This window comes from Microtus pennsylvanicus, chromosome 8 (genome assembly GCF_037038515.1).
Source record: "Microtus pennsylvanicus isolate mMicPen1 chromosome 8, mMicPen1.hap1, whole genome shotgun sequence".
Taxonomy (NCBI): Eukaryota; Metazoa; Chordata; class Mammalia; order Rodentia; family Cricetidae; genus Microtus; species Microtus pennsylvanicus.
In genome coordinates, this window is record NC_134586.1 from 12,402,752 (window position 1) to 12,415,639 (window position 12,888).

Below are 12,888 nucleotides of genomic sequence, written 5' to 3' on the forward strand. Positions count from 1 at the left end.
AGACTAGGCATACAGATCAACTATAAAACACTTGCCAAGCATGCCCAAGGCCTGAGTTCAAAGTGACCATACTGTAAACACATGCACACATGCACACACGCATGCATGTATATGCATGCACATGTATACACACAGGTCGAGAGGCTTTAGATTTACACCCAGTGGCCCTGAAATGACACTCCTATATCAGGTTATAGGGTGGAAGTAAGGAGGGGCATTTGAAAAATTTTGAAGACTACTTCTGATTAAACTCCTCAGACAAAATTCTGTTATTCACAATTTACACATTAAAGAAAAAGTCAATTTCTACCACTTCCATTTGTATCAAAAACAACCAACCAACCAAACAACCTGTGTTCTTAGCATTTGCGGGGTAGTTTTAATATTTTGGTAGAAGTATATTTTATTGTATTAACTAAATACAGTGTTTAGCATATATATTTGTAACATAGTGATATTTTGTGTTTTAAAAAATTAAGTGTGCCTGAAGATCAGAGTGTGGAGCTAAGCCACTAGAGGCCAGGCAGAGGTTGCACACACCTTTAACCCCAGGTCTTGGGAGACTGAGGCAGAAGGATCTCTGTTAGTTCAAGACCACCTGGGCTACACAAAATTGATCCAGTCTATAAGAGAAACAGCCCACACAAAGGTGAGCCCAGCACTTGGGATCCCACACCTTTAATCCCAGAACTAGGAAGGTGGAGACAGGAATGATATGGCTGGGCGGAGGGAGGAATATAAGGCAGGAGGAGACAGGATTCATTGCAGTCTGAGGCAGCAGTCTCGAGATGCAGCCCGAAGAGGCCGTCTAAGGACAGGACTGCCCCTTTGGTCAGAGCATTGGTAGAGGTAAGAACTCTCTAGTAGCTGGCAACTCTGCTTCTCTGGTCTTCAACATTAATCCCTATATCTGAGTCTGGGTTTATATTATTAAGACCAATTTGAATTCGTGCTACATGTATTACCTCAAATATGTATCAAGTCTTTGTGATGAGAATAAAATACTCTCTTCTTGCTATTTTGAACACTAACACAAAGTTTTAATACCCAGATGTAGGCTCAGCCTACACCTGGAGTTTTGTGCATCAGCCCATATTTGGGAGGCTTGTCTACTCTATATAATTATACTTATGTTGGCCTACAATTTTTTTTTTGTTCCACATTCTGACCTTTACACTTGCGGTTTTTTTCCTTTTGACTTTAAGAGATAAGATCTTGTATAACTTAGTAACCTTGAAGTTGCTAACTAACAAAAAAATAACTTTGAACTCTGGTCTTCCTGGCTGTCTTCTAAGTGCTACGATTATGGGCATGGGCCAAACATGCCTAGCAATAAGTGAGGTCTTCAAATGGTAAAAACATATATGGAAACACTGTAAACAGTTAAATTTAGGATGTTATGATGGCTCAGTGGGTAACAGAACTTATTGCAGTCTTGATATCCTGAGTTTTGGCCCTGGGGCCTACATGGTAGAAAGAGAGAATAGATGCCTGCAAATTTTCTTCTAATCTCCACAAGTGTGCTATTGACACATTTACACACACACATGCACACACATGTATACACACATGCACATACACACATATACACACATGCACACACTAAGTAATAGAAATGTGACCAAAAAGTTAAACAGAAAATATGATTGAATCTTATCCGAATTATAAACTAAATTACTTAAATGAAACAAAGAAGGCACATACATCAAGATATTTTAAGTTTATGGTGCTAGCTAATATTTATATGAAATTATGCCCTAAAACAAAAATAATACTTAAAGGGAAAATTAAGATTTAGCAATACAGAATTACAGAGAGCATGAAGGTGGAAGATACAGTTTAATTTCAGTTCATGTAATGTAGAGCTGTTCTATTTGACCCTAGAAAATCTGATTGCCAAAAGAGAACCTAATACAGGTTTGGCATGTCTTGCTGGAAGGGTTACTTGGATCAAAGGACTCAGTGACCATTTTAGTGACTTAGTTCCTTACCTAGTGTAGTGTAGAGTAGTATAGTGTATATATTTGTATATATATATATAGTGTGCATAGTGTAAATATATAGTATATATTTTTAAAAAATCCTAGGTCATTTAAGACAGGGTAAAGAGTGGTTTTGACAGATCACTCTGCATTATGAGGATTAGTGAAAGGAGAAAAATTTTGAGGACAGGTCTCAAAACACCTCTGCTTTTTGCATCTGCTTTTTCAAGGCTTGCAATATCTGTAAGGGGTAAGATTAATTTCGTGTTAAGTCTTGTGGGTAGGTCTGGACTAATCTAGAGTTTAAGGAGAGTTGGTTTCAATTCATAAATCTGTTTATGTAAGCTGTGGAGTAGGCAGGCCTGGATTTTAATTCTGATGTCAGTATTGGCTTTGACAGAAAGAAATAAAATTCTGAATATCATTTTTCCAATTTTCTAAAATGACGATTCATTGTAAGGGTTAGAAATGATGTAAGAAGCTTTCTTCGTCCCTGGCATAGATCGTCAATAAACAATCCTAGCTATTTATCTACACTATTGAGTCAAACCAGCTATTTCCAACACTGGGCATGCTCAGGTGGATGTTCGTCTGTTGGAAATGTTGAACAAAAGATTCTCGATGAAGGCGGGAGACTGAATTTAATCCTAAAACCTATCGCTGCCTCCCTTTTATCCCTCAATCTTGGCCTGGTAAGTCAGTTTGAATGTGCTTTTGCTTGCCTCACAAAGCAGGTAGGCCGAGCTATTTAAGCCAAGTTTCATTTAATAGTCTTTCTTGGCTTCTGGAAGTCAATTGACTTGAAGTTAGAAGGGGCCGGCATGTCTGGGGGCGTAGCTGTGACAACGGAGGTATTGTAAAGGGTAAGAAAATGGGAGGTTCAGGAGAGAAGACTGGCAGATTCTCATCTTGTGGCTCCGTGATCCGGCCAGGGAGCACAGAGACGGTGAGGGTGAGCAGTGGCTCCTGGACTAAAGAGTCTCCCATACTTGAAATTACACCAGGCTCTTGGCAGGAGCTCCCATGAAAAATGGGATCCAAGGCGCCTTGTGAGACGGGTCTGGGCTTGTTGGCTGCATCCAGTGACTGGGGTTTGGAGCCTCTCTAAACCAGTGAAGCCCTTGGGTACCACTTAAACACTGTATGGGGTGAGGAGATGGAAACGAAGGAAGAGACTTAGGGACACAGGTCAGAGAATACCTCCCGCTGGTGGCTGGGTACGGTAGTAGCTCCTGGATTGATAGTAGTCATCAATCGTACCCCAGGACCTGGTCCCAGTCACCTAATACTCTCTGTATCTGTGGCATCACCCCTGTCCCGGGCGGTGCTCAGCAGAAGCAGGTTAGTTCACCTGGGGAAGTGTGGACACGAGTCTGAGGCTGGCATCTCCGGTCTCCCCTGCCGGGTATCGTGCTCATCTTGCTGGGGCCTCGGAGGGACCCAGTCGGGAGACCTAGGCTCCACTAGAGTCTCAACTGTCCTCAAGAGCCAGCAAACGGAGCCCTCTCCCGGACGCTCAGGGCAACGAGCGTTCCTGGCTCGCTGCTGGGCATGCGCGGCGCGCGCTGGCTGTGGCCGAGAGCGAGCGGCTCGCACACATTGCCCGGGCGGCGGGCGAGGCGGGCTCGCGGGGCGCGGGGCTCGGGGCAAGCCCCAGCGGCGTCTCTGCAGAGGAGCACGGCGGGCGCTCCACCTCGGGTCTCCTTCTCCCTCGACCACTCGCCACCTCGTGTCTGGGGAGGTCGCGGCACTCTGTGAGGAGCACGGCGGCTCGGAGGGCGGATCCAAGGTAAGAGCCCCTCGGACACCGGTGCGAGTCCCCGGGTGGGATTCTCGCGGCACGGGCTCCGTTTCGATCTTCTGGAAGCGCCTTTGTGCGCCGGGACCAGAGCGGTGCCAGGCTCAGCGGCCGCCGCGGTTCACTTGGACCCTTTGCAACTGGTGGCGGCGGCCAGGTGTGCGAGGGCGCTGCCGCCCCAGCGCGTCCCCGAGCCCGCTCCGCGCGGCCCGGAGCCTCGAGACCCGAGCCCGCCACGACCTGCTCCCCTGCAGTGGGGGCCGGGGGCTCCCCCAGACCCTACACTCACCTGGGCTGCACGGGGCGCACCTGAGTTCGGCACACCTGGACTCAGACAGTGCCTTAATATCTTGGACTTGGGGCTTTCAGAGCGCCTCTCGCCCCAGCCCAAGTGGGGACACCCCCACCCCCTACCCAGGAGACCCGTTAGAGATGGGGACCCGCCCTATTAGAGATGAACACCCTACAGTTGAGATAGTTCGCTGTGTTTGAGTGGTTGTGAATTCTGGATCACTTTCCAAGAAATACCATTTTACTTTGGGAAAGATGGCCTTTCTGTTGCTGTCATTAGGGCTTTGGAGGGGTTCCACACCCACCGAGAGATATTGCAGGCTCCCCGTGTCTCACCCCTTTCTTTCTTTTCAATGACTACAATACACATGCAAAGTCTTTGCAGGGCTCTCTGAGCCCTGCTGTTTAAATCCTCCTCCTCCTCCTGTAGCCCCTAAGAGCTGCTGGCACCTCGCCTGGGCAGGAATCCCTGGTGTTTGGGCTTAAAATCCTTAGACATTTGGAGCAGCGAGGCATTAGAAGAGGAGGCTTCCCGGAGCCAATGTTTCAGCAAATGCATGGCTGCTTTTCTTCTCAAGGTTTCACTTCTCGCCTCAGACAGTAGGAACAAGAGACAAAATAGCGAATAAGATAAGTTCAGATACAACTTGGTTCAGACACGTGTGAGTACTTTGAATTTTTATTTGGATTTGCCACTTTGAGTAGGAGGTGGAATTAGGATTCCTGGAAGGCTTTATTTTTTATGTTAAAAAACAAAAACCTCAAAGTGACTGTGTTGTGGGCTGTTTCTAATTTCTCTCCGTTGAAAGGATGTCATTTTACACTCCTTGGGTTTTGGCCCGCCTGTGCTCAGTCTATAGAACTGTCGGTCCTGGAACAGCTAGCCTATTGGGATTAAAGTCAATGACGTCCCGCCTCACCTAGTGAAGATTTCTTGTTTTTAAAATTGGGGATCGGAGGTTTCTGGGCATGCTGCGGTAGTTCTTAGTTTGGTGGTGTGGAGAATCTGTGGCTGATGGCTCACACCATCTGCAGACTCGTTACAAAGACGGTGTCGTGTAGTGTCACAAGCTAGTAAGCGTGTGTGTGCGCTCAGAAAGCTCTTCCTGCTCAATAGTAGATTAAGACTGTGAAATTCCACAAGCCACTCACTTCCCTCATAGCAGAAAAGAGAAAACATCTTTCAATTCGGACTGTTCTGAGCTCAGTGTTGCTCACAGAATTTGGGAGGTGCACGTTGTAACTTTGCTTTCCAAGTGTCACCTTGTAGTTGGGAAGTTAGCTTTTTATTAACTGCAGGAAATGCTGAGTGAACTTATATTGAGGGTCATTTTTTTTTTTAAATAAAATTCCCTAACAGGAAACTGGTGTTTAATTTTGAACACTTTGCTTGTTTGTGTTCAAAGGTAAAAAGACCTCATTTGTGTGTGTATCTAGCTCTATCCTGATTTATCCTCCACTCATTCTTTTCAACCTTCAGGACTTTGTGACTCTGTGAAACGCTTTGCCACCCTCTGCTTTCACTGCTTTTATCTGCCATGTTTCAAACTTAATCCCATTTTAAAACCCTACATTTCACATCTCTTTATCTACTCCTTTTTATCCCTCCGAATCTCTCCCTCATTCACCTGTTTTTATCTTAAAACATATGCCCATTGGAGCCAGGTTTGAATAAGAAACTATAAACGCCAGGCTCAAAGCTCTTTTTCTTCAAGTTTTATTAGATGAGTTTGAACACTAACTTTATTTATGTAAATTTGAGGTTGGGCTTTCCAAGCTGTATTAAACACATTTGTTAGTTGTGTCTCAGCGCAGAACAACCTAAGTATAGCTTTATAAACTTTGAGACATCTGCCGGGGTATCAGAGAGGAAGGGCTGGAACTTTAGCCCGACTGCTCTGGCTATACACTACATCCCTGCTGGGAATTGCTGCACCAAATTGCTTGCAGCTGGGAGGAACTGAAAATGTTTTTCTTAAGAAGCACTGTAGTGGAGCCCTTGCAAACATTGTGAATTGAATATTTAGAAGAAAGTGGTGGTGGTGGGGGTCCTCTAGGTCCGAGCTGCCGCAGCACCCTCCGTCTTTCTCAGGTGACTTGAAAACAGCCCCTAGGGGCTGGGGAGATGGCTCGGTGGGTAAAGTGCTTGCCCGTCCAGGATGAGTTCAGAGCCTGAGCACCCACATAAAAAGCTGGGCATGCCTCTGCAGTCCCCGTGCTGCAGAGTGGGGGTGGGGGAGGCAGAGGGTGGATGCTAGGGACTCGCTAGCCAGCTGATCCACCGCAAACAGCAAGTTCTAGGGTCAGTTGTTCACACACTTGAGTGCATGCAGACACCCAAATAAAATAAAAATAATAAATGAATGCTGGAAGTCTGTAAGGCAGAAAAATGCAGCAAGGGAACAGGGATTATAATAGCTTCTCCTATTAACATCTTACGCTGTATTAGCAATTAGTGCGTTGTTATTGGTGTTGTGCTATTAGTCATAGCTCATACTTTCTTTATATGTTTTTTTAAAAATATTTATTTATTTATTGTATATACAGTATACAATAGTCTGTCTGTGTGTATGTCTGCAGACCAGAAGAGGGCAGCAGACCTCATTACAGATGGTTGTGAGCCACCACGTGGTTGCCGGGAATTGAACTCATGACCTTTGGAAGAGCAGGCAATGCTTTTAACCACTGAGCCATCTCCCCAAGCCTATATGTTTTTCTTTTAACCTTTGTTTTTGGTGATCAAACCCACAGTCTCATGCGTGTAGCTCCTCCACTGAGCCACACTCCTGCCCCTCCCTGTTTTTATCTAACTTGCTTTCTCTCTCCGGACTCACACGTGATTGCCACTGTCTCTTCAGCTCAGGCTGACGCTGACTTTTTCTCAGATTTTCCTTGTTTTTTGGACAACTTTGACCATTTTTAGGAGTCTTGGCCACATAAGATTATAGCATGCTTTTCCCCTTCGGATTTGTCTTTTGTTTGTCCCAGGGTTAGGCAGTAATTACGGACACCTTTGGTCTCAGCACTAAGAAAGCTCAGGCAGAAAGAGGGCAGGTTCCAGGCCAGCCTGGCTACATAGTGAGTCCCTGTCTTAGTCAGGGTTACTGTTGCTGTGATGAAACACCATGACCCAAAGCAAGCTAAGGAGGAAAGGATTTATTTGACTTCTGCTTCCACGTCACTGTTCTTCTCTGGAGGAAGTCAGGACAGGAACTCAAACAGGCCAGGAACCTGGAGGCAGGAGGAGTGCTGCTTACCGGCTTGCCCCACAGAGCATGATCAGCCTGCCTTCTTATAGAAGCCAGAACCACTAGCCCAGGGCTGTCCCCACCCACAGTGGGCTGGGCTATCTCACAGCAATCACTAATTAAGGAAATGCCCCTCAGGCTTGCCTGTAGCCCCGTCTTATGGAGGCTTTTTTTCTCAAATGAGGCCAACTTGTCTCTGATGTCAAGCTGAGTATAAACTAGCCAGGACAGACACGGTCACAAAACAAGGAAACCCCGCCACTGTGGGCTTTTATTGGAAGATGACCAGGGCAAAGTGCCTTCTCCAGCCCAGGTCACAGCACACACCATCTCAGGGTTATCTGACTCATCTTGCTCACTGACTGAGATTGCCTTAGTCAGGGTTTTCTGCTGCTACGCTCCTGGTCCCTACTCTTCCAGTACGGCCTCACGGGAAGGAGTCTCCTAGAGCAGCCTGTGTGTTGAAGTAGTGGAGACTGCTAGCCAGGACAAAAGCAAGGAAACACAGCCACTGCGGGCTTTGGATTGGAAGATGACCAGGACAGAGCGGCTTCTCCATCCCAGGTCGCAGTATATCCTATCAGGAGGGCTATCGGACTCATGAGGAATTTCCTCTTTTCCTTTACTTAGTTACCAGGTTGCTTGCTGTGAATCTGGACTCCTGAATACTCATCATGCTCTTTAGGTGTAGTTTAACCCTTTCGCAGCTCAGACCCTTACAGCTTGGTTCCTGCCTCCCTTTGATAAGTTCTTACCGGTGTGGTTTGTTTCTTTGTCTAAAATGCATGTGTCCATAAGATGTTCTAGGTTCTTCTTGTATAGTTCCTATCAAAATCAGCCATTTCACGAAGTAATTGGTTTCTTAATGTTTAGAACTTTTATTGGAGAACCAGGTTTGACCCTGAATGATGTCATATGCCTGTCATCCCCACACTCTGGGGGCAGCTGTGGGAGAATTGTGTGTTCAAGGTTGACTTGATCTATTCTTTGAAAAAAGCCAAGGTCCGGGTATAGTTGAACTTGCTAACGGAATACCATTTATTTTAGGCTCTCAGGTGAAAAATACATTTGTGTATAAAGATTCAGATATACACATGTCTATGTATGTATATATATTTGTACCTATATATTTCTGCATACTTGTGTGCATCTATATTAAAGTAAATATGAATTCATACTGGTATAATGCTGATTTTGGTATATATCATTCTGGTTTCTTCCTTGTTTATCTGGAAACTCCGTGCAGCGATGAAGAGAAACCTGGCTCCATCCCTCTGTTTGCTTAATTGTCCATTTCCATTAAAGAAGTTTAGCAGTACTGGAATTGATAACCCCCGATATCAGGAACAGCCACTTTGCCAGCGGGAGTCCAGTGCCCTTGTGCAGGGCCTTTTGCTTTTAAGCTTAATCTCTACTCATTTTCACAGTTAGCTAGCTAGCATCTCGGCCTAGACCCTTTCACGAGATGGTTTTACACACTTCTAGTTATATTCTTACGTCACAGTCTGCTTTCCATCTTGGGATCCTTTGACCTTATAATTTAACTTCTTATACATACTAAGATTAATTCTTGGTCTTACAAAGTTCTGTGGGTTTGACACGACTATCTCGACAGCATCATATCGAATAATACTTTTGGCATATTAATGTTCCCTGTGCTTTTACCCATCATCCCCTTTGTCTCTTCCCCATGAAAATCAGTAACCTTTTATTGTCTATATAGTTTTACTTTTTCTACATGTCTTATGACTTTCTCCTACTGGCATCTTTCATTTAGCAATATATATTTACGGGTTGTCCGTGTCCTCTGTAGTGGACAGCTTTTTGTTTGTTTGTTTGTTTTAGTGTATGGGCATTTTACCTGTATTTATGTCTGTGTGCCGTGTGTGTGCCTGATGCCCGCAGAAGCCAGAAGAGGGTGTCAGGTCTCCCTGGAAGTGGAGTGAAACTGCCAAGTGGGTGCTGGGAATCAAGCCTGTGTCCTCCGGAGGAGCAGCGAACGCTCTTAACCACCAACCCATCTCTTCGGCCTGGCTCATTTATTTTTATTGCTTAATATCATTGCACCGAGATGACGCGTTTAGCTTAATTCATCTGTTGGAGGCTGCCTTGGCGGTTCCCAGGTTCTTGGAGCTATGAGTAAAGCTGCTGTGAAGATTCCTGAGGGGCTTTGGGGGTGGACGTGAGTGATGAAACAGTGGGGTCACGACTGTGATTGTGATGGCCGATCACAGGCGAGGATGGTGTGGTTGGCTCTGTAAGACATGTCAGACTCTTTCAAAGTGGCTGAGTGCTGCCCTCGCGTTCATGGTAGCGATGTCTCAGTTTCTGTCTTATTTCCTTGACAGCACTTCGTTTTTGGAGATTATTAATTCCCATAGCTGAATAGTAATATCTTATTGTTATTTATGCGTTAACCTCTGTTCACATAATATTTTCTATTTATGCACTTTTTTGTTGATAGGATGTCTGTTTTGCTTACTTTTTAAAAAGGTTTATTTCTTATTATTTAAATCAGGTGCTTGGGTGTCTGGGTGTGGGTATGTGCCTGAGCGCAGGTGCTGGTGGAAGCCAGAGGCATCAGTCCCTTGGAGCTGGAGTTACATGTGGTTGCATGAGACTTAATGTGGGTGCTAGAAATTGAACTCAGACATTCCGCAAAAGTACTCGTTCTTAATTGCTGAGCCCACCTTTTAGATGGTCTACTTCTTAATGAGTTTTTAAGATATTGTTTAGAGTTTTAAGAGGTTTAAGAGCTTTAAAATTAAGATTGAACTTTCTTTTTCAATGTTGGAGAATGAACCCAGGGCCTTACATGTGCCCAACATTTGCTGATTTGTTCTTTAGCCCCTAAGAGTTTTGTAAACTGTATTTTTTATATAAACACCGTTTCAAATGTGTTTTGCAAATATTTTCTTCTAGATTGTGTTGCAAGGAGAGGGGGGCCCTTTGTTTGTCTCGGCCACCCAGCTAGCTTACACCAGAAATAACCACACAGAAACTGTATTCATTAAAACACTGCTTTTCCCATTAGCTCTAGTTTCTTATTGGCCAATTCTTACGTCTTAATTTAACCAATTTCTATTAATCTGTGTATTGCCACGTGACTGTGGATTACTGGCAAGATTCTAACCAGCATCAATCTCAGGCAGAAGATCCATGGCGTCTCTCACTCTGCCCTTCTTCCCAGCCTTTAGTTCTGTCTTCTCTGCCTACCTAAGTTCTGCCCTATCAGGACCAAAGCAGTTTCTTTATTCATTAACCAATGAAAGCAACAGATGACCGGAAGAACCTCCTATACCAAGATTGTCTAATGTTTTTATTCTCTTGCCAGAGGATGATTCTTGATTTGTTTTGTTGTTGTTTTGTTTTGTTTTTCAAGACAGGGTTTCTCTGAATCTTTGGAGCCTGTTCTGGAACTAGCTTATGTAGACCAGGTTGGCCTTGAACTCACAGTGATCCACCTGCCTCTGCCTCCCGTGCTGGGTTTAAAAGCCTGCACCACCACCACCTGGTGCCTTTTTGTTGTTTTGAAGTGAAGGTCTCACTACATTGTTTAGACTGGTCAGAACTCAATTTGTAGTACAGGCTGGATTAAAACTCACGGTGAGCCGCATCTTGCAGCTACCTGAGTGCTGGGATTGCAGGTATGAACTACCATACCCAGCTAGACACTTAAAAAATTTTAAATATATTTGTGTGTGTTCATGCTGTGGGTACGCCTGTGGTCAGGTGCACATATGCATGCTTGTGTGTGGAGGCCAGACCATAAACATGTGTAGGCTCCTATGCTCAGGCACCTTGTCCATTTGAGACAGGGTCTTTAACTGGCCTGGGGCTCACCAGTGAGGCTGGACTGGCTAGCCATGGACCCCCAAAGACCTTCTTTCCTCTGTCTTTCCCAGTAGTGGACAGTGGACATACAGGTGGATATGGACAGGCCTGACTTCCTTCTTCCTTTGTGTTCGTTGCTGTGGAGATTGGGTCCTCACATTTGGAACACGAGTGCTTTGCTAACAGGCACCCTCTAAGCACTAGGTCTCAAATCTTGACAAAGTAAGTTTATCAGTCTCATGGTTTATGTGATATTCAAAAGCTCAAGACTACTTTTTATTTTTCAAAACCTTTTGGTCTGCATTTTGTTCACTTATTTATGTATGTGGGGGTGGGCTGCATGCACATGTTGTGGCGTCCATGTGGACGTCAGAACCAGTTCTCTGCTTTCCTCATGGGATTCCTGGGGTTTGCACTAAGGTCATCAGACCTGCCAGGAAGTGCCTGTGTCTGCTAAATGAAGATGACTCTTTAGATGGTGTGTTTGCGATCCAAGAGAGTATTTTCAGCTTCCCCGTCTACACCCCACTGACAGAAAGGTGTGTGGAACTGAAATGTGTTTATATAGTATAGGTTCTCTTAAACATGAAACTGGGGGATTAGGAAAAATGGAACACAGAATGGTAGAATTAGCTAACTGTTCGTTTCTTTTTGTCCTTTAAGTTCTGAATTTCTTGATGTCAAGGATCTGAGTCTCTGTCCGCATAGTATCTAGTTAGGCACATCACACCATGTGGACACACTCAGAGTGGGAATGGGAATCGTGCTGACTCAATCCCATCATTATGGAGGACAGTAAGTGGGAAAGAAAGTGTGTGTATGTGCGTGTGTGCGTGAGTGTGTGTGTGTGTACACAGTGCGTATTCTTTCCAGTGTATAGTAAGAAAGGAAAAGCTCCCCATGACCAAGGACATCAGAAATGGCCCGTTGGGTGGCTTTTGGAGGCCAAGTGAGTGTCCAGGGTAGGACTGCGGGGCATTCCAGGCAGACAGGTAGATGTCTGTTCAGTAGTGGTGAGTAGGTCACAGTGCTGGGTGTGGTGGAAACTGTGGGCATTCTCACACCTAGAGCTGACAGACGAACAGCCAGCCAGTTGTACTCCATTTTATACACAGCAGCATGAGACCATTGCTTACACTGCAGTCGGGAAGATTGGGGCCATCAAAGCCGCTGAACAATGGCTGCTGTCTTCTCTCATAATCACAGGGCTTTCTGTAGAGACGTGTGCTTTCCAGTCCTGTCATCCGCAGTGACTGTATAGTATTTAAGAACGCGACCCTGGGGATTTTGTGTAGAACCATTCTTACATTAATAGCCAATCAGCTTATGGATGTAATTGGGGACAAAGGTGCTCTCGGTCCTGTCCCAGCCAGTCCAGAGTTTTGAGCAATGAACACTTTCTCACGGGATCTAACCATCGTACCAGAATGTACCAATGAACTATGTATTTCATAAGAGCTCAGGTATTGATTGTTGAAATTTATGTTTTTAATAAAAGAGAAGAAAAATAGCTTAAGAACAAAAGCGATGATCAATAGAAAGAAGTTTTTACTTAAAAGGGAAATAGAAGCATTCTAAAGTTTGTTGCAAAAGGCTGTTTGGGTTGTTTGGGTTTAGGTTTATTTAGAAAATGTTAAATTCATACTATTAGAATATTGCTTAGGCTAACTTTAGTCTCAAAATATGTGCATATTATTGGCTGTTTGTGGGTCTGATAGATCAACAAACTGTTTCC

General features: G+C 44.7%; 1 protein-coding gene across 1 annotated transcript in view; it reads left to right on the forward strand.

Moving 5' to 3' along the window:
* Positions 1–3,559: 3,559 nt before the first annotated feature.
* Eps8 (EGFR pathway substrate 8, signaling adaptor) overlaps positions 3,560–12,888 on the forward strand; it is a 182,314-nt gene continuing 172,985 nt past the window's right edge. Inside the window, exon 1 of the mRNA XM_075982460.1 lies at positions 3,560–3,771. The gene's annotated coding sequence lies outside the window, so the exon portion shown is untranslated. The remainder of the gene's footprint in view (positions 3,772–12,888) is intronic.